This window comes from Bombus huntii, unplaced genomic scaffold (genome assembly GCF_024542735.1).
Source record: "Bombus huntii isolate Logan2020A unplaced genomic scaffold, iyBomHunt1.1 ctg00000068.1, whole genome shotgun sequence".
In the NCBI taxonomy this organism is placed as follows: domain Eukaryota; kingdom Metazoa; phylum Arthropoda; class Insecta; order Hymenoptera; family Apidae; genus Bombus; species Bombus huntii.
The window spans coordinates 709,569-736,412 of NW_026099327.1; the positions used below are offsets into that span (position 1 = coordinate 709,569).

Genomic DNA, 26,844 nt, shown 5'->3' on the forward strand with positions numbered 1-26,844 from the left:
GCAACAAGGTCAACGTCGAGTCGAAACCTACTGTAAAGGCTTCGAAGTCCACTGTGAACAAACCATCCAGGGGCAGTGTTTCTTCGGGCAATACTTCCACGATGGACGTCCAACACAACGTATCGACGTCCAATCATCTCTCTTACATCACGTCATCTGCAACCACCCCAGATTAGAAACATTCCATCGGACAGTCACACTCCGAGACGTAACGTGAAGACTCCTCCTTCGCCACCTCAGACATGTGCTACGCCTGCAATTGGCCCTACTCAGAATAATTTCAGCATTATTAATACCATGACTAATCACTCAAATGGTGTCGGTAATTTACAGAACATTCAATCTGATCTCAACGATTCTCTACTGAGTTCACAGAGCGCCGTACCGAACTCGTCGCGTATCATAAACATCTCACTGGAGTCACCCGTGGCTCCAAAAACGCCAATATACTCTCCAACACCAAGGCAAGTCACAGTCACGACGTCCAACGGTCACTCTCCACCGAGGATCATCACTAAGAGAATGCGATTCGAGCGAGTCATCGGGGGGAGTCCAGCCTCCCAATGAACCTCAAAACTCCGCACCGCGCTTGATGAATCTTCACCAAGCACCACCGACGTTCCCTTCAACGTTACTTCCTGGACCGAGGTGTTTAACGACACTTCCAGAAGCAAGATCCACGACACTTCCTGGGTCGAGAATTTCACGTGGAAATCGCTCGGCATCGACGAGGAAGACGGCGATCTAGACTACAAGGGAGACAACGTGCCATCCAGGCAACGGCCCTTCGGCCGCATCGCCAAGTTCACCCTGGGGACGACAGCATCATCCGGACGGCTGTTGTTCACACGGCGAGGAGCATCTTGGATCGAGGTGCCACGCAGCTCGTCCTACGCTCCTGTGTGAGTCAGACGCCGGATGCCTACGCAAAATAATAGTGAGTGAACAACTAGACGACGGGACGCATTCTCAATTCTACGGGATCTGAAAAGCCTCACCACTCCGGCAATATCAGACGAATTAATCCGGACTCTCTGGGAAGGCCGACTCCCGGTGTACGTGCAACGCGACCTAGCCGCCGTCCAAGATAAGAGGTCCGAAACTCTGACCGCGATCGCCGACAGCATCCACGAAATACGCACGGAACTAGGACAGGTTGTTGCGGTCAGTACAGACCGAACCACGGCAGGAGGCAATCCAACAAAGTACGGCGGCGGAGTGAACGATGCTACGGCTGCCGCCATCAACGAGCTGAAGGAACAAATAACGCAGATACAGGCGCAGGTAAGCGCGTTGACCATCGGGGGCCGCCGGCGACCATTCTCCTGCGCGAAATACCGTCGCCGTTGGCGATCCCGAAGCCCGTCACGGCAAGGTGGCTTATGCCTTTATCATGCGACGTACGGGGAACGCGCGAGAAATTGCACCTCACCGTGCACATGGAAATCGAGAAACAGAACCGGCCGTCCGTAAACGCGGCGTACGACGACGGTTTGATCTCCCGCTGCATTTTTCTTCTGGATAAAAACACGCGCATCTCGTACTTGGTGGACACCGGCGCAGACTTCAGCGTCTGGCCGCGCAGCAAAATGCAGGGACCTGCGAAGAAGAGCGAGTACGAGTTGTACGCGGCTAATGGGGCACGAATTGCGACGTATGGTACAGTCGCGATCCACCTCAACCTGTCCCTCCGACGCGCCTTGAAGTGGTATTTTACAGTGGCTGACGTCCAGACACCTATCCTCGGCGTGGATTTCCTGAGTCACTACGGGATGCTCGTGGACCCACGGAACAAAAGATTAATCGACACGACGACCCAGTTATCATCAAAGGGGTACGCCGCCATAGACAACACGCCATCGGTGAAAACTATCTGCGGCGATTCGGTGTACCACCAATTACTGGCGGAATTCCCGGCCCTCACGCGTCCTCCGTCTTTCGGGAAGGAAAAGGCCCGACACGGCGTAGTACACCACATCGAAACTACGCCTGGCCCGCCGGTACCGGACCGCCTCAAGCAGGTAAGAGCTGAATTTGAGTTGATGATAGAACAAGGCGTGATGCGCCCATCGAAAAGCCCGTGGGCATCACCCCTTCACGTTCTGTCCAAAAAGGATAGAAATTTGCGACCATGCGGCGACTACCGAACGTTAAACGTTCGCACGATACCCAACTAAGCAGCGTGCCACCACGGAATTTGCAACCCTGCTCAAGGAACAAATGGAGAAAGTCCGGCCTCAGCCTGTGACACAATACAAGAAAAAGAAATTATTCACTTTCCGCGGAATTGGAGTCTTCTCCCTACGTATTTGTGGCGGATCGGTATCAATAGGGCGCCGACAAGTCGAGCCGCGGGTACCAACCGCCAATACTAGAGGGCTACGACGACAAAGAGTCTGTCTGTCTAACTCGCTGGCGGTCGAATATACGATCAATTGATATAAATACCGCACCTAGCGAGACTCCCTCTACGTCTATGGCAGGGACTACCGGGCATAGCCTTACTGACGAGTCCACCGGTAGTCCCGGGACGAAACGCACTCTCTCTCTCTTTTCTTCCGTCACATATTCTTGCGACACGACGCAATTAGGGGCCCTTTACAGCCGCCTTACGATGGACCATTTAGAGTAACGCGAAGAGGCAAGAAAATGTACACCAACAATGTTAACAATCGCGATATAAAGGTTTCCGTCGACCGGCTTAAGTCAGCATTTGTAGTATCAGAGAATCTCGACGCGAGAACCGCCGAAACCCGTGACATACTTATTTCACTAGAACGAATGAACGCTCGCAATGAAAGCGACGTGAAGAGCGACAACGAAGGAAACACTAGTAATAGGTATGTTACACGGTCAGGCCGAAGAGTCCGTTTTCCTGATTGGTTACAGGCTGGTTTCGGCTAGGCATCACAAAAAGATTACCCACGGGGACTTTCTCTGCAAAGGCAATAAAACGTTATCACTGGTAGGGGAGTGATGTAGCGGCACAAGAGTTGGAATTTGCTTCAAACCATGTTGTTGTTTAGCTTCGGAGTATCAAGACCGTTAGGTCAGAGGTATTGTAAGGAATTATAAACTCCGGGGAAAACAATGGTGCCGCTACGTGTAACCGTAAAACAAGACGAATTTGTATCTTTTGACCTTCTTCTGACGATTATGACTAAACGAACGTGATCGCAAACGATTCAGTATAAACTGTGACTAAACGTCTGTATAGATATCGTTTCGCGACAAGATCTGTTTTAAATACACTAACGAGTACACATATTGGTAGTCTCATTATTCGATCCCCTACAGCTCTTATTAAGGAAGATAGAGGCCTGTGACATTATTCAGCTTGGCCAACATTGAACAGGGCATATTGATAAGCCAGAGTAACTAACATACAACCTTTTTTTTTTTTTTTTTTTTTTACGTGGAGAAATCCTCATGGACACTCCGCTGTTGCAGTAATTGCGTAACAGCAGAGTAGTGTCGGACTCTTACCGACTAAAACTCCACGATGACCACCCGACGCGTATGACAGAGGTGCTCCAGGATTCTCTTATGAATTAACTTCAGTTGCACCCCCTTCACGCGTTCTCTAGTTCTAGCCAGTCCTAATATTTCCTGACTATTGAATTGGCGTTAGGGGGGGCCATTACCCCTAGCGCTGTCTCTCCTTATTGATATTCACCGGAGGCTTGTCTTGTGTGCTTCGACAACTCCCATACAACCTGGTGGTACAAGCTATGAAAAAACTTTCCCGGACATGAGAAAACACATTTGCCCAGATAACGTACGAAAGGTATTAGAGCCCACCAAATAAGATTTGCTACAATTAGCTGTAGTTCGTCACAATAAGCCTATGAGTATCGCGCGTCAGACGATTTTCGAATTAGTTGATGCTTGGATGTTCAAGATACGGAAGTGTGGAGAGATGAGACGTTTATGTACAACTTGATCATGGTGCAACCCATTCGTCAGCCAGAAAACTTCATGCACGATTTTCTAAAAAGAAACACATTTCCCCCCTTCCTTATGCCGTACCAATCCTCTCTCGTCGCTCCTTATCTCATACACAGACAGGCCAAATAATGTTGCCGATGACGGCCAACAGCCTGGGTACATGTACGGGTCTCTTGCCTGCGACAGAATTTTGTTATGTGTAGTATGCGGGGCAGAAAAGCACTTTTGCCATTAATATGAACTAGAAGATTGCAGAAAAATTGTAAACATTTTCCAAATTTTATTAATTTCATTTCATTTCTTAAAGTCTACAAAACTGTTAATCAACATTAAGCAAATATACAAAATCTTGACGTACAGAATAATGGAGCGAATATTAGAAACGATACTACTAAATCTACAAGCTAAAATGTACTATACAAATTTTCTTTAAAATATAAGACATGCAAAGTATATATTTCTGAAATTAAAAAATATCGGATCAAACACTCTTCGAACATACTTCGAACGCTCATTATTACGTATATTACCAAACCAATGCATACAATATAATATATAAACTAAGCCAACGAAAGGCGCAGAGACTGGAGAACATGGGGTCCCCGAGCGTGCAGTACGCTTCAGCATCGTTGCGAACACCAACTCCCTCCGCTTGTCCCAATGCCATCTCGAACGGTGAGACTGCAACCAGAAAATATCCATATATACATCAAGATAGTAATGCAATTTCTATTCTTGCAGCACCGACGTAATACGCGGTGCTCCGTAATCGCTCGAGATTCCATATAGTTGTTGAAATTTCTACGCATTTGGTAGATAAAACGTTGCGAGAAATCCTCTTGTCACAGTTAGGTCTTCCAAACCTGATCGCTTGCATTTTTCCCGCTACTTCAGCGTTGCAACGTTATTTTTATTTCTGCCAACTTAGACACGACATCGTCTGAACTGCCCAATTCAGGACACGATGGCTCCTCCCGGGGATTCTGTTGAGACGATCCCGGATTTTCCGTGTCCTCACCATTGTAGAGCTCATAATTTGTATAATTTACCTTCTTCTTCAAGCATTGTTTTTTAAATTTCTGCCATTTTGAAGCTGCTGATAATCGCCGGATGCGTAAATCATTTTTAGCTTTGGAAAGAGCGCACGTCAGCATTGCTTCAATCCGTAAATCGCGTCTGCGCTTTCGGCGACACTTTGATCTTTTGCGGCGAACTTCGTCAATCCAAGTTAGTAACCGTTCAGTTTCTGGCTTGTCGGCGTTAGTTTTCGAAAGTCCCTTCTTTGTCCTCGCCATGCTTTCTCAATTATTTCACCTAATTATTGAGTAAGTAAAAAGTATACCAACCTGTATCCGGCTCCTGTTTGTTGTAGAACAATACAGAAGAGATTCACACAACTGCACACAAAGGATTTGAAACCACCGAGCAAAACACCCTCCTCACAGCACAGTCGTAAGATGACTAAGGGAAGTCTACGCTGCGCGTCTGAAGTCCGCTGTCTATACCCCCTCCTCTGTCTTTATGACGTAGTCTTACGCGCGAAAATGGAAACTAGTTCCGTGTAAAATCTTACGTTGGCCTTACATTCTCAGAAATTTTGAAAAATTCTTTAATCCAATTAATTTTTAAATATATGTGCGACAATTTTAATGCTAAATTTTATATATTTTGTACATTATATTAAAATTCTTCATTTACAGGAAATAATCAATAGCGTATGAAGGTGTACTGCACGTATTATTTGGCACGTACATTAATGTTGATGCAAGAATAATTATTCCAATGATTTTAGGTTACACACATAATAGATAAAGTAGGCTGTAGACTATGAAATTCGTATGAAATAAGCAGAGAATAGTAACTAAATAAATGTATATGTATATCGAACATAAATCTTGTAAAAATAATATATTAAATTACATTCAAATCAAATATATAAACAAGATCTGTTGACTTTTAATTATTTTTTTGAAGCACTAGTATCAAATAAAATTGCGTCATATAAAAATGTCATCCCGAAACACAGTTTAACGTGATACAATTGTATTACTTTAATTTAAGCAGAAAATATCTAATCATATTTAACAATTTTGAAAAACATACCTCTACTAAACTATCATTATCTTTTCCTATACCATCGGCAAGGCCCTGAACAGCAAGCAGTTCAGCGGTTGTTAAATAACTAGCCAATTGTTCTCGAACTACATTTACTTCTCCCTGATACATAAAATCAACCAATGCAGCCTAATCATCGAATTTTACATTATTATTATATATTATAACAGGATGCTGACATGGATTTTCGTAAAATAGAATAAGTATCATTTACAAAATATATGTTAACAGTAACAAATTATTAAATTCTTAATTTCACTTTACCTTAAATAAATCTCTAAAATATGTACTACATGCAGATAATAGCAGTTTGTCTGCTCTTATTCCTTTTTCCTTCGCAGCTTAAATTTACATCAACGAGATCTTCTTCGGTTCTCAGCGTATCAAAAGCACAAGTAATATGTTTTAAGTAATTATTCCACCTAAGAGAAAACTGTTTAATCCGTAAAACAATTATATTAAATTTGCAATTTTCAATCTGAAAAACATTTGACTTCAATGAGTATATTTTGATTTTTACCTGCCGGAAAACTGATGGAACAAAAATTTGTTACAACTATCATGTACTTATGTAATTAAAACAAGACAAAGTTTTTATAAATATAAAAATTGTCATAAATATTTTGACGCAACGCATTTGAACACTTTATGACTCAATGTATTAACACCACATTATTTCTTTTTTTGCGAGTATAATAAAAGCAATAATATTTAAACAATACATACTTGTTTAGATGCCCTTCGCAATATGACTTTCCCATAGAGCAGGTGGCTTATTACAAAATTCACGTCATAAATGTAATTTTCTTCAACTTCCAAAGCAAAAGTTATAAGTGTCCACCCAGGAATACCCAACATTTTGAAACACTTAAATAATACAAATTTCATATTTGGGTATTACATATTTCTAACAATTGAACACTACCATGCTTACCATGCTTTCATTAGCATGCTTAAAATGACTTTATATTGAAATTATTTGTATGGTATGCCCATTTCCTTATCACCCTTTATTTTTCTTTCTCCTTCTGCAGAAGAGTTAAGACTATTTGTATCCTCCCTATATTTGTCTATTATACATCCTACATACTTTCGCAAATAACAAAAAATAGCAAGGTCAGATATAGCTTCAATGTATACGGTCATCACAATGAAATGTGAATTACCTTCGGCAGATCTAAAATATTAAACGTGAAACGATGATCTTAATTTGGAATAGATTATAGATACACAATCTGTTCGTTTTTTCCTTTCTTAGCAATGATCTGTTCCATTGTCAAACAAGTATTTCACTCCGTAGCCGGATGAAATGCAAATTTATATCGTATTATGCTTATCATTATACTGCAAGTACTTTGAATCACTGAAATTGCAGAACCATTTCCTGTTATTGAATGCAAAACATACAGCACGAACACGTTTTCCATTATCAAAAAACGCCATACAAATGTCTCATCCATTGTATTAAAGTGATAAGAGATAGACACAGCACCAAGCCTGCAGCTTATAATACAACAATTTGCACCAGTTTCTCAATTTTCCCCAATTATATTCAATGTTTACAATAATTATCCTTCATATAAAATTGTTACCTTTATCCAGTGCATACCACCTCTCTCCCCCTCTTTAAAAATATGACCTTTTTCAACTTAATGTCTCCCAAAAACGGATTTAGCAGAAAGTATACGACATATATAACGATCCAATTAGAAACTACCAGAGCATGTGTATTTTAAGCGGATCTTTAAACGTCGATTAAACGCGTTCTCTATCCAATCCTGGCTGAAACATAATTACTCGCACCCCCAGTAACCCACCTCTAAGTCATTCCAATCAACGTACCATGCAAACACGAATCCAACGCGTTCCAGGAATACAAACAACTGCCTGTAGCTGTTTAGCTGTACGCGACGAGTATAATTATTTCGGGTACTCCTCCAGTACAAAACAGACACCCAAACGACATTATTTCAACACAAAAATATTTAAAACAATAGTTATAAAAGCATGATACTTAATACCGCGCTTGACATCAGGTATAATAAAAATAAATTTCTTCAAAAAAATTTCAAGTTAAATCTTAAGCTTGTGTAATTATATCAAACTTGTTCAATTGACAATGAGCAATTTCCATCGTGTTTTGACAACTGACTCATCGCTGATGTATTTCCTCGGAATCGAAAAAGGAATGTGCATAATTTTGTCCTCCGTCAACACTCAAAATATTATCTGCATGCTATACTCAGGGATTCAATTTTATATTACGTTGCCTCATGTTCCATCACTGCTTTCCTACTATCAGTCACTTGAACGGTAATATAAACCAGTCTTTTATTTCCTATACTATTCCGCATACCATTTATCAGGAACAATACATTTTATTTGTTAATCTAACTAGATGCGAAGTTCCTCATTTGTCCTAATATCAATCAATGAATAAGTGAATTGAAATCTGTGAAAATAATGTAAAATCGGAAAATAAGGATAGAAATCTTTTCCCGATTACTTACAATTTATTAATATTAAATTGAATATACAAATATAAATTGGACAGGAAACGATATTTATTTAACGGAAACTAAATGCAATACTCGTATCTATATCAAATAACTTTACAGTTATTTGACCACTCTCGTCACAACGAATCTAACACACACACACTCTCTCTCTCTCTCTAACAACTCTATCAATTCTCACGACTCTACTCTTCGACGACTCGATACCTCTAACGACTCTACTCTTCGACGACTCAATTAGCTCTGATTCTCGCAACACGCACACTTTTCGACTCGCCTTGCGTAGCGAAACCGTCCTTCTTCTAACGTTGTCTATTGTTTCCCTCATACCTATGTAAGAACTACCAACTACGTGCCTTTATTCACGTAGGCACTCTTGCATGTAAACGAAGTACAGAAACACGACGTACACGGTTTCTCTATTTTCAACTGATTTCTAATTCGAATTACTTTACGATATTACAATAAGTATCTAGTAATACGACTTCCGAACCTACGTAATTATTGCAATGATTGTTAAATTTCAAAGCAATTTCCTATCCATGTTAAACATATTACGTATATGTGCGTGTCTATTATTTCGATTAGTTGCTCTACTTGCGGTAGTTCGCCATTCTGGACCATCTAGACTCAACAAAGATGCATTCAATTTACTCCATACCTCAAAAAGCTCTGTAGCGGCATAAGAGTTAGAATTTGCTTCAAACCATGTTGTTGTTTTGCTTCGGAATATCGAGAGGAATTGTAAGGAATTATAAACTCCGGGGAAAACAATGGTGCCGCTACGTGTAACCGTAAAACAAGACGAATTTGTATCTTTTGACCTTCTTCTGACGATTATGACTAAACGAACGTGATCGCAAACGATTCAGTATAAACTGTGACTAAACGTCTGTATAGATATCGTTTCGCGACAAGATCTGTTTTAAATACACTAACGAGTACACATATTGGTAGTCTCATTATTCGATCCCCTACAGCTCTTATTAAGGAAGATAGAGGCCTGTGACATTATTCAGCTTGGCCAACATTGAACAGGGCATATTGATAAGCCAGAGTAACTAACATACAACCTTTTTTTTTTTTTTTTTTTTTTACGTGGAGAAATCCTCATGGACACTCCGCTGTTGCAGTAATTGCGTAACAGCAGAGTAGTGTCGGACTCTTACCGACTAAAACTCCACGATGACCACCCGACGCGTATGACAGAGGTGCTCCAGGATTCTCTTATGAATTAACTTCAGTTGCACCCCCTTCACGCGTTCTCTAGTTCTAGCCAGTCCTAATATTTCCTGACTATTGAATTGGCGTTAGGGGGGGGCATTACCCCTAGCGCTGTCTCTCCTTATTGATATTCACCGGAGGCTTGTCTTGTGTGCTTCGACAACTCCCATACAACCTGGTGGTACAAGCTATGAAAAAACTTTCCCGGACATGAGAAAACACATTTGCCCAGATAACGTACGAAAGGTATTAGAGCCCACCAAATAAGATTTGCTACAATTAGCTGTAGTTCGTCACAATAAGCCTATGAGTATCGCGCGTCAGACGATTTTCGAATTAGTTGATGCTTGGATGTTCAAGATACGGAAGTGTGGAGAGATGAGACGTTTATGTACAACTTGATCATGGTGCAACCCATTCGTCAGCCAGAAAACTTCATGCACGATTTTCTAAAAAGAAACACATTTCCCCCCTTCCTTATGCCGTACCAATCCTCTCTCGTCGCTCCTTATCTCATACACAGACAGGCCAAATAATGTTGCCGATGACGGCCAACAGCCTGGGTACATGTACGGGTCTCTTGCCTGCGACAGAATTTTGTTATGTGTAGTATGCGGGGCAGAAAAGCACTTTTGCCATTAATATGAACTAGAAGATTGCAGAAAAATTGTAAACATTTTCCAAATTTTATTAATTTCATTTCATTTCTTAAAGTCTACAAAACTGTTAATCAACATTAAGCAAATATACAAAATCTTGACGTACAGAATAATGGAGCGAATATTAGAAACGGTACTACTAAATCTACAAGCTAAAATGTACTATACAAATTTTCTTTAAAATATAAGACATGCAAAGTATATATTTCTGAAATTAAAAAATATCGGATCAAACACTCTTCGAACATACTTCGAACGCTCATTATTACGTATATTACCAAACCAATGCATACAATATAATATATAAACTAAGCCAACGAAAGGCGCAGAGACTGGAGAACATGGGGTCCCCGAGCGTGCAGTACGCTTCAGCATCGTTGCGAACACCAACTCCCTCCGCTTGTCCCAATGCCATCTCGAACGGTGAGACTGCAACCAGAAAATATCCATATATACATCAAGATAGTAATGCAATTTCTATTCTTGCAGCACCGACGTAATACGCGGTGCTCCGTAATCGCTCGAGATTCCATATAGTTGTTGAAATTTCTACGCATTTGGTAGATAAAACGTTGCGAGAAATCCTCTTGTCACAGTTAGGTCTTCCAAACCTGATCGCTTGCATTTTTCCCGCTACTTCAGCGTTGCAACGTTATTTTTATTTCTGCCAACTTAGACACGACATCGTCTGAACTGCCCAATTCAGGACACGATGGCTCCTCCCGGGGATTCTGTTGAGACGATCCCGGATTTTCCGTGTCCTCACCATTGTAGAGCTCATAATTTGTATAATTTACCTTCTTCTTCAAGCATTGTTTTTTAAATTTCTGCCATTTTGAAGCTGCTGATAATCGCCGGATGCGTAAATCATTTTTAGCTTTGGAAAGAGCGCACGTCAGCATTGCTTCAATCCGTAAATCGCGTCTGCGCTTTCGGCGACACTTTGATCTTTTGCGGCGAACTTCGTCAATCCAAGTTAGTAACCGTTCAGTTTCTGGCTTGTCGGCGTTAGTTTTCGAAAGTCCCTTCTTTGTCCTCGCCATGCTTTCTCAATTATTTCACCTAATTATTGAGTAAGTAAAAAGTATACCAACCTGTATCCGGCTCCTGTTTGTTGTAGAACAATACAGAAGAGATTCACACAACTGCACACAAAGGATTTGAAACCACCGAGCAAAACACCCTCCTCACAGCACAGTCGTAAGATGACTAAGGGAAGTCTACGCTGCGCGTCTGAAGTCCGCTGTCTATACCCCCTCCTCTGTCTTTATGACGTAGTCTTACGCGCGAAAATGGAAACTAGTTCCGTGTAAAATCTTACGTTGGCCTTACATTCTCAGAAATTTTGAAAAATTCTTTAATCCAATTAATTTTTAAATATATGTGCGACAATTTTAATGCTAAATTTTATATATTTTGTACATTATATTAAAATTCTTCATTTACAGGAAATAATCAATAGCGTATGAAGGTGTACTGCACGTATTATTTGGCACGTACATTAATGTTGATGCAAGAATAATTATTCCAATGATTTTAGGTTACACACATAATAGATAAAGTAGGCTGTAGACTATGAAATTCGTATGAAATAAGCAGAGAATAGTAACTAAATAAATGTATATGTATATCGAACATAAATCTTGTAAAAATAATATATTAAATTACATTCAAATCAAATATATAAACAAGATCTGTTGACTTTTAATTATTTTTTTGAAGCACTAGTATCAAATAAAATTGCGTCATATAAAAATGTCATCCCGAAACACAGTTTAACGTGATACAATTGTATTACTTTAATTTAAGCAGAAAATATCTAATCATATTTAACAATTTTGAAAAACATACCTCTACTAAACTATCATTATCTTTTCCTATACCATCGGCAAGGCCCTGAACAGCAAGCAGTTCAGCGGTTGTTAAATAACTAGCCAATTGTTCTCGAACTACATTTACTTCTCCCTGATACATAAAATCAACCAATGCAGCCTAATCATCGAATTTTACATTATTATTATATATTATAACAGGATGCTGACATGGATTTTCGTAAAATAGAATAAGTATCATTTACAAAATATATGTTAACAGTAACAAATTATTAAATTCTTAATTTCACTTTACCTTAAATAAATCTCTAAAATATGTACTACATGCAGATAATAGCAGTTTGTCTGCTCTTATTCCTTTTTCCTTCGCAGCTTAAATTTACATCAACGAGATCTTCTTCGGTTCTCAGCGTATCAAAAGCACAAGTAATATGTTTTAAGTAATTATTCCACCTAAGAGAAAACTGTTTAATCCGTAAAACAATTATATTAAATTTGCAATTTTCAATCTGAAAAACATTTGACTTCAATGAGTATATTTTGATTTTTACCTGCCGGAAAACTGATGGAACAAAAATTTGTTACAACTATCATGTACTTATGTAATTAAAACAAGACAAAGCTTTTATAAATATAAAAATTGTCATAAATATTTTGACGCAACGCATTTGAACATTTTATGACTCATTGTATTAACACCACATTATTTCTTTTTTTGCGAGTATAATAAAAGCAATAATATTTAAACAATACATACTTGTTTAGATGCCTTTCGCAATATGACTTTCCCATAGAGCAGGTGGCTTATTACAAAATTCACGTCATAAATGTAATTTTCTTCAACTTCCAAAGCAAAAGTTATAAGTGTCCACCCAGGAATACCCAACATTTTGAAACACTTAAATAATACAAATTTCATATTTGGGTATTACATATTTCTAACAATTGAACACTACCATGCTTACCATGCTTTCATTAGCATGCTTAAAATGACTTTATATTGAAATTATTTGTATGGTATGCCCATTTCCTTATCACCCTTTATTTTTCTTTCTCCTTCTGCAGAAGAGTTAAGACTATTTGTATCCTCCCTATATTTGTCTATTATACATCCTACATACTTTCGCAAATAACAAAAAATAGCAAGGTCAGATATAGCTTCAATGTATACGGTCATCACAATGAAATGTGAATTACCTTCGGCAGATCTAAAATATTAAACGTGAAACGATGATCTTAATTTGGAATAGATTATAGATACACAATCTGTTCGTTTTTTCCTTTCTTAGCAATGATCTGTTCCATTGTCAAACAAGTATTTCACTCCGTAGCCGGATGAAATGCAAATTTATATCGTATTATGCTTATCATTATACTGCAAGTACTTTGAATCACTGAAATTGCAGAACCATTTCCTGTTATTGAATGCAAAACATACAGCACGAACACGTTTTCCATTATCAAAAAACGCCATACAAATGTCTCATCCATTGTATTAAAGTGATAAGAGATAGACACAGCACCAAGCCTGCAGCTTATAATACAACAATTTGCACCAGTTTCTCAATTTTCCCCAATTATATTCAATGTTTACAATAATTATCCTTCATATAAAATTGTTACCTTTATCCAGTGCATACCACCTCTCTCCCCCTCTTTAAAAATATGACCTTTTTCAACTTAATGTCTCCCAAAAACGGATTTAGCAGAAAGTATACGACATATATAACGATCCAATTAGAAACTACCAGAGCATGTGTATTTTAAGCGGATCTTTAAACGTCGATTAAACGCGTTCTCTATCCAATCCTGGCTGAAACATAATTACTCGCACCCCCAGTAACCCACCTCTAAGTCATTCCAATCAACGTACCATGCAAACACGAATCCAACGCGTTCCAGGAATACAAACAACTGCCTGTAGCTGTTTAGCTGTACGCGACGAGTATAATTATTTCGGGTACTCCTCCAGTACAAAACAGACACCCAAACGACATTATTTCAACACAAAAATATTTAAAACAATAGTTATAAAAGCATGATACTTAATACCGCGCTTGACATCAGGTATAATAAAAATAAATTTCTTCAAAAAAATTTCAAGTTAAATCTTAAGCTTGTGTAATTATATCAAACTTGTTCAATTGACAATGAGCAATTTCCATCGTGTTTTGACAACTGACTCATCGCTGATGTATTTCCTCGGAATCGAAAAAGGAATGTGCATAATTTTGTCCTCCGTCAACACTCAAAATATTATCTGCATGCTATACTCAGGGATTCAATTTTATATTACGTTGCCTCATGTTCCATCACTGCTTTCCTACTATCAGTCACTTGAACGGTAATATAAACCAGTCTTTTATTTCCTATACTATTCCGCATACCATTTATCAGGAACAATACATTTTATTTGTTAATCTAACTAGATGCGAAGTTCCTCATTTGTCCTAATATCAATCAATGAATAAGTGAATTGAAATCTGTGAAAATAATGTAAAATCGGAAAATAAGGATAGAAATCTTTTCCCGATTACTTACAATTTATTAATATTAAATTGAATATACAAATATAAATTGGACAGGAAACGATATTTATTTAACGGAAACTAAATGCAATACTCGTATCTATATCAAATAACTTTACAGTTATTTGACCACTCTCGTCACAACGAATCTAACACACACACACTCTCTCTCTCTCTAACAACTCTATCAATTCTCACGACTCTGCTCTTCGACGACTCGATACCTCTAACGACTCTACTCTTCGACGACTCAATTAGCTCTGATTCTCGCAACACGCACACTTTTCGACTCGCCTTGCGTAGCGAAACCGTCCTTCTTCTAACGTTGTCTATTGTTTCCCTCATACCTATGTAAGAACTACCAACTACGTGCCTTTATTCACGTAGGCACTCTTGCATGTAAACGAAGTACAGAAACACGACGTACACGGTTTCTCTATTTTCAACTGATTTCTAATTCGAATTACTTTACGATATTACAATAAGTATCTAGTAATACGACTTCCGAACCTACGTAATTATTGCAATGATTGTTAAATTTCAAAGCAATTTCCTATCCATGTTAAACATATTACGTATATGTGCGTGTCTATTATTTCGATTAGTTGCTCTACTTGCGGTAGTTCGCCATTCTGGACCATCTAGACTCAACAAAGATGCATTCAATTTACTCCATACCTCAAAAAGCTCTGTAGCGGCATAAGAGTTAGAATTTGCTTCAAACCATGTTGTTGTTTTGCTTCGGAATATCGAGAGGAATTGTAAGGAATTATAAACTCCGGGGAAAACAATGGCGCCGCTACGTGTAACCGTAAAACAAGACGAATTTGTATCTTTTGACCTTCTTCTGACGATTATGACTAAACGAACGTGATCGCAAACGATTCAGTATAAACTGTGACTAAACGTCTGTATAGATATCGTTTCGCGACAAGATCTGTTTTAAATACACTAACGAGTACACATATTGGTAGTCTCATTATTCGATCCCCTACAGCTCTTATTAAGGAAGATAGAGGCCTGTGACATTATTCAGCTTGGCCAACATTGAACAGGGCATATTGATAAGCCAGAGTAACTAACATACAACCTTTTTTTTTTTTTTTTTTTTTTTTTTTACGTGGAGAAATCCTCATGGACACTCCGCTGTTGCAGTAATTGCGTAACAGCAGAGTAGTGTCGGACTCTTACCGACTAAAACTCCACGATGACCACCCGACGCGTATGACAGAGGTGCTCCAGGATTCTCTTATGAATTAACTTCAGTTGCACCCCCTTCACGCGTTCTCTAGTTCTAGCCAGTCCTAATATTTCCTGACTATTGAATTGGCGTTAGGGGGGGCCATTACCCCTAGCGCTGTCTCTCCTTATTGATATTCACCGGAGGCTTGTCTTGTGTGCTTCGACAACTCCCATACAACCTGGTGGTACAAGCTATGAAAAAACTTTCCCGGACATGAGAAAACACATTTGCCCAGATAACGTACGAAAGGTATTAGAGCCCACCAAATAAGATTTGCTACAATTAGCTGTAGTTCGTCACAATACGCCTATGAGTATCGCGCGTCAGACGATTTTCGAATTAGTTGATGCTTGGATGTTCAAGATACGGAAGTGTGGAGAGATGAGACGTTTATGTACAACTTGATCATGGTGCAACCCATTCGTCAGCCAGAAAACTTCATGCACGATTTTCTAAAAAGAAACACATTTCCCCCCTTCCTTATGCCGTACCAATCCTCTCTCGTCGCTCCTTATCTCATACACAGACAGGCCAAATAATGTTGCCGATGACGGCCAACAGCCTGGGTACATGTACGGGTCTCTTGCCTGCGACAGAATTTTGTTATGTGTAGTATGCGGGGCAGAAAAGCACTTTTGCCATTAATATGAACTAGAAGATTGCAGAAAAATTGTAAACATTTTCCAAATTTTATTAATTTCATTTCATTTCTTAAAGTCTACAAAACTGTTAATCAACATTAAGCAAATATACAAAATCTTGACGTACAGAATAATGGAGCGAATATTAGAAACGATACTACTAAATCTACAAGCTAAAATGTACTATACAAATTTTCTTTAAAATATAAGACATGCAAAGTATATATTTCTGAAATTAAAAAATATCGGATCAAACACTCTTCGAACATACTTCGAACGCTCATTATTACGTATATTACCAAACCAATGCATACAATATAATATATAAACTAAGCCAACGAAAGGCGCAGAGACTGGAGAACATGGGGTCCCCGAGCGTGCAGTACGCTTCAGCATCGTTGCGAACACCAACTCCCTCCGCTTGTCCCAATGCCATCTCGAACGGTGAGACTGCAACCAGAAAATATCCATATATACATCAAGATAGTAATGCAATTTCTATTCTTGCAGCACCGACGTAATACGCGGTGCTCCGTAATCGCTCGAGATTCCATATAGTTGTTGAAATTTCTACGCATTTGGTAGATAAAACGTTGCGAGAAATCCTCTTGTCACAGTTAGGTCTTCCAAACCTGATCGCTTGCATTTTTCCCGCTACTTCAGCGTTGCAACGTTATTTTTATTTCTGCCAACTTAGACACGACATCGTCTGAACTGCCCAATTCAGGACACGATGGCTCCTCCCGGGGATTCTGTTGAGACGATCCCGGATTTTCCGTGTCCTCACCATTGTAGAGCTCATAATTTGTATAATTTACCTTCTTCTTCAAGCATTGTTTTTTAAATTTCTGCCATTTTGAAGCTGCTGATAATCGCCGGATGCGTAAATCATTTTTAGCTTTGGAAAGAGCGCACGTCAGCATTGCTTCAATCCGTAAATCGCGTCTGCGCTTTCGGCGACACTTTGATCTTTTGCGGCGAACTTCGTCAATCCAAGTTAGTAACCGTTCAGTTTCTGGCTTGTCGGCGTTAGTTTTCGAAAGTCCCTTCTTTGTCCTCGCCATGCTTTCTCAATTATTTCACCTAATTATTGAGTAAGTAAAAAGTATACCAACCTGTATCCGGCTCCTGTTTGTTGTAGAACAATACAGAAGAGATTCACACAACTGCACACAAAGGATTTGAAACCACCGAGCAAAACACCCTCCTCACAGCACAGTCGTAAGATGACTAAGGGAAGTCTACGCTGCGCGTCTGAAGTCCGCTGTCTATACCCCCTCCTCTGTCTTTATGACGTAGTCTTACGCGCGAAAATGGAAACTAGTTCCGTGTAAAATCTTACGTTGGCCTTACATTCTCAGAAATTTTGAAAAATTCTTTAATCCAATTAATTTTTAAATATATGTGCGACAATTTTAATGCTAAATTTTATATATTTTGTACATTATATTAAAATTCTTCATTTACAGGAAATAATCAATAGCGTATGAAGGTGTACTGCACGTATTATTTGGCACGTACATTAATGTTGATGCAAGAATAATTATTCCAATGATTTTAGGTTACACACATAATAGATAAAGTAGGCTGTAGACTATGAAATTCGTATGAAATAAGCAGAGAATAGTAACTAAATAAATGTATATGTATATCGAACATAAATCTTGTAAAAATAATATATTAAATTACATTCAAATCAAATATATAAACAAGATCTGTTGACTTTTAATTATTTTTTTGAAGCACTAGTATCAAATAAAATTGCGTCATATAAAAATGTCATCCCGAAACACAGTTTAACGTGATACAATTGTATTACTTTAATTTAAGCAGAAAATATCTAATCATATTTAACAATTTTGAAAAACATACCTCTACTAAACTATCATTATCTTTTCCTATACCATCGGCAAGGCCCTGAACAGCAAGCAGTTCAGCGGTTGTTAAATAACTAGCCAATTGTTCTCGAACTACATTTACTTCTCCCTGATACATAAAATCAACCAATGCAGCCTAATCATCGAATTTTACATTATTATTATATATTATAACAGGATGCTGACATGGATTTTCGTAAAATAGAATAAGTATCATTTACAAAATATATGTTAACAGTAACAAATTATTAAATTCTTAATTTCACTTTACCTTAAATAAATCTCTAAAATATGTACTACATGCAGATAATAGCAGTTTGTCTGCTCTTATTCCTTTTTCCTTCGCAGCTTAAATTTACATCAACGAGATCTTCTTCGGTTCTCAGCGTATCAAAAGCACAAGTAATATGTTTTAAGTAATTATTCCACCTAAGAGAAAACTGTTTAATCCGTAAAACAATTATATTAAATTTGCAATTTTCAATCTGAAAAACATTTGACTTCAATGAGTATATTTTGATTTTTACCTGCCGGAAAACTGATGGAACAAAAATTTGTTACAACTATCATGTACTTATGTAATTAAAACAAGACAAAGTTTTTATAAATATAAAAATTGTCATAAATATTTTGACGCAACGCATTTGAACACTTTATGACTCAATGTATTAACACCACATTATTTCTTTTTTTGCGAGTATAATAAAAGCAATAATATTTAAACAATACATACTTGTTTAGATGCCCTTCGCAATATGACTTTCCCATAGAGCAGGTGGCTTATTACAAAATTCACGTCATAAATGTAATTTTCTTCAACTTCCAAAGCAAAAGTTATAAGTGTCCACCCAGGAATACCCAACATTTTGAAACACTTAAATAATACAAATTTCATATTTGGGTATTACATATTTCTAACAATTGAACACTACCATGCTTACCATGCTTTCATTAGCATGCTTAAAATGACTTTATATTGAAATTATTTGTATGGTATGCCCATTTCCTTATCACCCTTTATTTTTCTTTCTCCTTCTGCAGAAGAGTTAAGACTATTTGTATCCTCCCTATATTTGTCTATTATACATCCTACATACTTTCGCAAATAACAAAAAATAGCAAGGTCAGATATAGCTTCAATGTATACGGTCATCACAATGAAATGTGAATTACCTTCGGCAGATCTAAAATATTAAACGTGAAACGATGATCTTAATTTGGAATAGATTATAGATACACAATCTGTTCGTTTTTTCCTTTCTTAGCAATGATCTGTTCCATTGTCAAACAAGTATTTCACTCCGTAGCCGGATGAAATGCAAATTTATATCGTATTATGCTTATCATTATACTGCAAGTACTTTGAATCACTGAAATTGCAGAACCATTTCCTGTTATTGAATGCAAAACATACAGCACGAACACGTTTTCCATTATCAAAAAACGCCATACAAATGTCTCATCCATTGTATTAAAGTGATAAGAGATAGACACAGCACCAAGCCTGCAGCTTATAATACAACAATTTGCACCAGTTTCTCAATTTTCCCCAATTATATTCAATGTTTACAATAATTATCCTTCATATAAAATTGTTACCTTTATCCAGTGCATACCACCTCTCTCCCCCTCTTTAAAAATATGACCTTTTTCAACTTAATGTCTCCCAAAAACGGATTTAGCAGAAAGTATACGACATATATAACGATCCAATTAGAAACTACCAGAGCATGTGTATTTTAAGCGGATCTTTAAACGTCGATTAAACGCGTTCTCTATCCAATCCTGGCTGAAACATAATTACTCGCACCCCCAGTAACCCACCTCTAAGTCATTCCAATCAACGTACCATGCAAACACGAATCCAACGCGTTCCAGGAATACAAACAACTGCCTGTAGCTGTTTAGCTGTACGCGACGAGTATAATTATTTCGGGTACTCCTCCAGTACAAAACAGACACCCAAACGACATTATTTCAACACAAAAATATTTAAAACAATAGTTATAAAAGCATGATACTTAATACCGCGCTTGACATCAGGTATAATAAAAATAAATTTCTTCAAAAAAATTTCAAGTTAAATCTTAAGCTTGTGTAATTATATCAAACTTGTTCAATTGACAATGAGCAATTTCCATCGTGTTTTGACAACTGACTCATCGCTGATGTATTTCCTCGGAATCGAAAAAGGAATGTGCATAATTTTGTCCTCCGTCAACACTCAAAATATTATCTGCATGCTATACTCAGGGATTCAATTTTATATTACGTTGCCTCATGTTCCATCACTGCTTTCCTACTATCAGTCACTTGAACGGTAATATAAACCAGTCTTTTATTTCCTATACTATTCCGCATACCATTTATCAGGAACAATACATTTTATTTGTTAATCTAACTAGATGCGAAGTTCCTCATTTGTCCTAATATCAATCAATGAATAAGTGAATTGAAATCTGTGAAAATAATGTAAAATCGGAAAATAAGGATAGAAATCTTTTCCCGATTACTTACAATTTATTAATATTAAATTGAATATACAAATATAAATTGGACAGGAAACGATATTTATTTAACGGAAACTAAATGCAATACTCGTATCTATATCAAATAACTTTACAGTTATTTGACCACTCTCGTCACAACGAATCTAACACACACACACTCTCTCTCTCTCTCTAACAACTCTATCAATTCTCACGACTCTACTCTTCGACGACTCGATACCTCTAACGACTCTACTCTTCGACGACTCAATTAGCTCTGATTCTCGCAACACGCACACTTTTCGACTCGCCTTGCGTAGCGAAACCGTCCTTCTTCTAACGTTGTCTATTGTTTCCCTCATACCTATGTAAGAACTACCAACTACGTGCCTTTATTCACGTAGGCACTCTTGCATGTAAACGAAGTACAGAAACACGACGTACACGGTTTCTCTATTTTCAACTGATTTCTAATTCGAATTACTTTACGATATTACAATAAGTATCTAGTAATACGACTTCCGAACCTACGTAATTATTGCAATGATTGTTAAATTTCAAAGCAATTTCCTATCCATGTTAAACATATTACGTATATGTGCGTGTCTATTATTTCGATTAGTTGCTCTACTTGCGGTAGTTCGCCATTCTGGACCATCTAGACTCAACAAAGATGCATTCAATTTACTCCATACCTCAAAAAGCTCTGTAGCGGCATAAGAGTTAGAATTTGCTTCAAACCATGTTGTTGTTTTGCTTCGGAATATCGAGAGGAATTGTAAGGAATTATAAACTCCGGGGAAAACAATGGTGCCGCTACGTGTAACCGTAAAACAAGACGAATTTGTATCTTTTGACCTTCTTCTGACGATTATGACTAAACGAACGTGATCGCAAACGATTCAGTATAAACTGTGACTAAACGTCTGTATAGATATCGTTTCGCGACAAGATCTGTTTTAAATACACTAACGAGTACACATATTGGTAGTCTCATTATTCGATCCCCTACAGCTCTTATTAAGGAAGATAGAGGCCTGTGACATTATTCAGCTTGGCCAACATTGAACAGGGCATATTGATAAGCCAGAGTAACTAACATACAACCTTTTTTTTTTTTTTTTTTTTTACGTGGAGAAATCCTCATGGACACTCCGCTGTTGCAGTAATTGCGTAACAGCAGAGTAGTGTCGGACTCTTACCGACTAAAACTCCACGATGACCACCCGACGCGTATGACAGAGGTGCTCCAGGATTCTCTTATGAATTAACTTCAGTTGCACCCCCTTCACGCGTTCTCTAGTTCTAGCCAGTCCTAATATTTCCTGACTATTGAATTGGCGTTAGGGGGGGCCATTACCCCTAGCGCTGTCTCTCCTTATTGATATTCACCGGAGGCTTGTCTTGTGTGCTTCGACAACTCCCATACAACCTGGTGGTACAAGCTATGAAAAAACTTTCCCGGACATGAGAAAACACATTTGCCCAGATAACGTACGAAAGGTATTAGAGCCCACCAAATAAGATTTGCTACAATTAGCTGTAGTTCGTCACAATAAGCCTATGAGTATCGCGCGTCAGACGATTTTCGAATTAGTTGATGCTTGGATGTTCAAGATACGGAAGTGTGGAGAGATGAGACGTTTATGTACAACTTGATCATGGTGCAACCCATTCGTCAGCCAGAAAACTTCATGCACGATTTTCTAAAAAGAAACACATTTCCCCCCTTCCTTATGCCGTACCAATCCTCTCTCGTCGCTCCTTATCTCATACACAGACAGGCCAAATAATGTTGCCGATGACGGCCAACAGCCTGGGTACATGTACGGGTCTCTTGCCTGCGACAGAATTTTGTTATGTGTAGTATGCGGGGCAGAAAAGCACTTTTGCCATTAATATGAACTAGAAGATTGCAGAAAAAATTGTAAACATTTTCCAAATTTATTAATTTCATTTCATTTCTTAAAGTCTACAAAACTGTTAATCAACATTAAGCAAATATACAAAATCTTGACGTACAGAATAATGGAGCGAATATTAGAAACGATACTACTAAATCTACAAGCTAAAATGTACTATACAAATTTTCTTTAAAATATAAGACATGCAAAGTATATATTTCTGAAATTAAAAAATATCGGATCAAACACTCTTCGAACATACTTCGAACGCTCATTATTACGTATATTACCAAACCAATGCATACAATATAATATATAAACTAAGCCAACGAAAGGCGCAGAGACTGGAGAACATGGGGTCCCCGAGCGTGCAGTACGCTTCAGCATCGTTGCGAACACCAACTCCCTCCGCTTGTCCCAATGCCATCTCGAACGGTGAGACTGCAACCAGAAAATATCCATATATACATCAAGATAGTAATGCAATTTCTATTCTTGCAGCACCGACGTAATACGCGGTGCTCCGTAATCGCTCGAGATTCCATATAGTTGTTGAAATTTCTACGCATTTGGTAGATAAAACGTTGCGAGAAATCCTCTTGTCACAGTTAGGTCTTCCAAACCTGATCGCTTGCATTTTTCCCGCTACTTCAGCGTTGCAACGTTATTTTTATTTCTGCCAACTTAGACACGACATCGTCTGAACTGCCCAATTCAGGACACGATGGCTCCTCCCGGGGATTCTGTTGAGACGATCCCGGATTTTCCGTGTCCTCACCATTGTAGAGCTCATAATTTGTATAATTTACCTTCTTCTTCAAGCATTGTTTTTTAAATTTCTGCCATTTTGAAGCTGCTGATAATCGCCGGATGCGTAAATCATTTTTAGCTTTGGAAAGAGCGCACGTCAGCATTGCTTCAATCCGTAAATCGCGTCTGCGCTTTCGGCGACACTTTGATCTTTTGCGGCGAACTTCGTCAATCCAAGTTAGTAACCGTTCAGTTTCTGGCTTGTCGGCGTTAGTTTTCGAAAGTCCCTTCTTTGTCCTCGCCATGCTTTCTCAATTATTTCACCTAATTATTGAGTAAGTAAAAAGTATACCAACCTGTATCCGGCTCCTGTTTGTTGTAGAACAATACAGAAGAGATTCACACAACTGCACACAAAGGATTTGAAACCACCGAGCAAAACACCCTCCTCACAGCACAGTCGTAAGATGACTAAGGGAAGTCTACGCTGCGCGTCTGAAGTCCGCTGTCTATACCCCCTCCTCTGTCTTTATGACGTAGTCTTACGCGCGAAAATGGAAACTAGTTCCGTGTAAAATCTTACGTTGGCCTTACATTCTCAGAAATTTTGAAAAATTCTTTAATCCAATTAATTTTTAAATATATGTGCGACAATTTTAATGCTAAATTTTATATATTTTGTACATTATATTAAAATTCTTCATTTACAGGAAATAATCAATAGCGTATGAAGGTGTACTGCACGTATTATTTGGCACGTACATTAATGTTGATGCAAGAATAATTATTCCAATGATTTTAGGTTACACACATAATAGATAAAGTAGGCTGTAGACTATGAAATTCGTATGAAATAAGCAGAGAATAGTAACTAAATAAATGTATATGTATATCGAACATAAATCTTGTAAAAATAATATATTAAATTACATTCAAATCAAATATATAAACAAGATCTGTTGACTTTTAATTATTTTTTTGAAGCACTAGTATCAAATAAAATTGCGTCATATAAAAATGTCATCCCGAAACACAGTTTAACGTGATACAATTGTATTACTTTAATTTAAGCAGAAAATATCTAATCATATTTAACAATTTTGAAAAACATACCTCTACTAAACTATCATTATCTTTTCCTATACCATCGGCAAGGCCCTGAACAGCAAGCAGTTCAGCGGTTGTTAAATAACTAGCCAATTGTTCTCGAACTACATTTACTTCTCCCTGATACATAAAATCAACCAATGCAGCCTAATCATCGAATTTTACATTATTATTATATATTATAACAGGATGCTGACATGGATTTTCGTAAAGTAGAATAAGTATCATTTACAAAATATATGTTAACAGTAACAAATTATTAAATTCTTAATTTCACTTTACCTTAAATAAATCTCTAAAATATGTACTACATGCAGATAATAGCAGTTTGTCTGCTCTTATTCCTTTTTCCTTCGCAGCTTAAATTTACATCAACGAGATCTTCTTCGGTTCTCAGCGTATCAAAAGCACAAGTAATATGTTTTAAGTAATTATTCCACCTAAGAGAAAACTGTTTAATCCGTAAAACAATTATATTAAATTTGCAATTTTCAATCTGAAAAACATTTGACTTCAATGAGTATATTTTGATTTTTACCTGCCGGAAAACTGATGGAACAAAAATTTGTTACAACTATCATGTACTTATGTAATTAAAACAAGACAAAGCTTTTATAAATATAAAAATTGTCATAAATATTTTGACGCAACGCATTTGAACATTTTATGACTCATTGTATTAACACCACATTATTTCTTTTTTTGCGAGTATAATAAAAGCAATAATATTTAAACAATACATACTTGTTTAGATGCCTTTCGCAATACGACTTTCCCATAGAGCAGGTGGCTTATTACAAAATTCACGTCATAAATGTAATTTTCTTCAACTTCCAAAGCAAAAGTTATAAGTGTCCACCCAGGAATACCCAACATTTTGAAACACTTAAATAATACAAATTTCATATTTGGGTATTACATATTTCTAACAATTGAACACTACCATGCTTACCATGCTTTCATTAGCATGCTTAAAATGACTTTATATTGAAATTATTTGTATGGTATGCCCATTTCCTTATCACCCTTTATTTTTCTTTCTCCTTCTGCAGAAGAGTTAAGACTATTTGTATCCTCCCTATATTTGTCTATTATACATCCTACATACTTTCGCAAATAACAAAAAATAGCAAGGTCAGATATAGCTTCAATGTATACGGTCATCACAATGAAATGTGAATTACCTTCGGCAGATCTAAAATATTAAACGTGAAACGATGATCTTAATTTGGAATAGATTATAGATACACAATCTGTTCGTTTTTTCCTTTCTTAGCAATGATCTGTTCCATTGTCAAACAAGTATTTCACTCCGTAGCCGGATGAAATGCAAATTTATATCGTATTATGCTTATCATTATACTGCAAGTACTTTGAATCACTGAAATTGCAGAACCATTTCCTGTTATTGAATGCAAAACATACAGCACGAACACGTTTTCCATTATCAAAAAACGCCATACAAATGTCTCATCCATTGTATTAAAGTGATAAGAGATAGACACAGCACCAAGCCTGCAGCTTATAATACAACAATTTGCACCAGTTTCTCAATTTTCCCCAATTATATTCAATGTTTACAATAATTATCCTTCATATAAAATTGTTACCTTTATCCAGTGCATACCACCTCTCTCCCCCTCTTTAAAAATATGACCTTTTTCAACTTAATGTCTCCCAAAAACGGATTTAGCAGAAAGTATACGACATATATAACGATCCAATTAGAAACTACCAGAGCATGTGTATTTTAAGCGGATCTTTAAACGTCGATTAAACGCGTTCTCTATCCAATCCTGGCTGAAACATAATTACTCGCACCCCCAGTAACCCACCTCTAAGTCATTCCAATCAACGTACCATGCAAACACGAATCCAACGCGTTCCAGGAATACAAACAACTGCCTGTAGCTGTTTAGCTGTACGCGACGAGTATAATTATTTCGGGTACTCCTCCAGTACAAAACAGACACCCAAACGACATTATTTCAACACAAAAATATTTAAAACA

The 26,844-nt window shown here is 37.6% G+C and overlaps 4 long non-coding RNA genes across 5 annotated transcripts; all 4 read right to left on the minus strand.

The window, feature by feature from the left end:
- Positions 1–2,776: 2,776 nt before the first annotated feature.
- Positions 2,777–10,171, minus strand: LOC126876291 (uncharacterized). Its single transcript, XR_007694059.1, has 3 exons — positions 10,064–10,171; positions 9,653–9,978; positions 2,777–3,378 (listed from the first exon to the last, which is right to left on the minus strand). It is a non-coding gene; the product is annotated as an uncharacterized LOC126876291 (long non-coding RNA).
- On the minus strand, positions 3,390–3,909 carry LOC126876290 (uncharacterized). The gene is made up of 2 exons (XR_007694058.1): positions 3,802–3,909; positions 3,390–3,716 (listed from the first exon to the last, which is right to left on the minus strand). It is a non-coding gene; the product is annotated as an uncharacterized LOC126876290 (long non-coding RNA).
- Positions 10,172–10,740: 569 nt separating the features above from the next.
- Positions 10,741–24,337, minus strand: LOC126876285 (uncharacterized). 2 transcript variants are annotated; one of them, XR_007694050.1, is made up of 3 exons: positions 24,289–24,337; positions 17,822–18,026; positions 10,741–10,891 (listed from the first exon to the last, which is right to left on the minus strand). It is a non-coding gene; the product is annotated as an uncharacterized LOC126876285 (long non-coding RNA). The 2 variants fall into 2 exon arrangements; XR_007694049.1 differs by lacking the exons at positions 17,822–18,026; positions 24,289–24,337 and adding exons at positions 11,557–11,761; positions 18,028–18,075.
- On the minus strand, positions 21,658–22,697 carry LOC126876287 (uncharacterized). The gene is made up of 3 exons (XR_007694053.1): positions 22,590–22,697; positions 22,275–22,504; positions 21,658–21,730 (listed from the first exon to the last, which is right to left on the minus strand). It is a non-coding gene; the product is annotated as an uncharacterized LOC126876287 (long non-coding RNA).
- Positions 24,338–26,844: the final 2,507 nt, after the last annotated feature.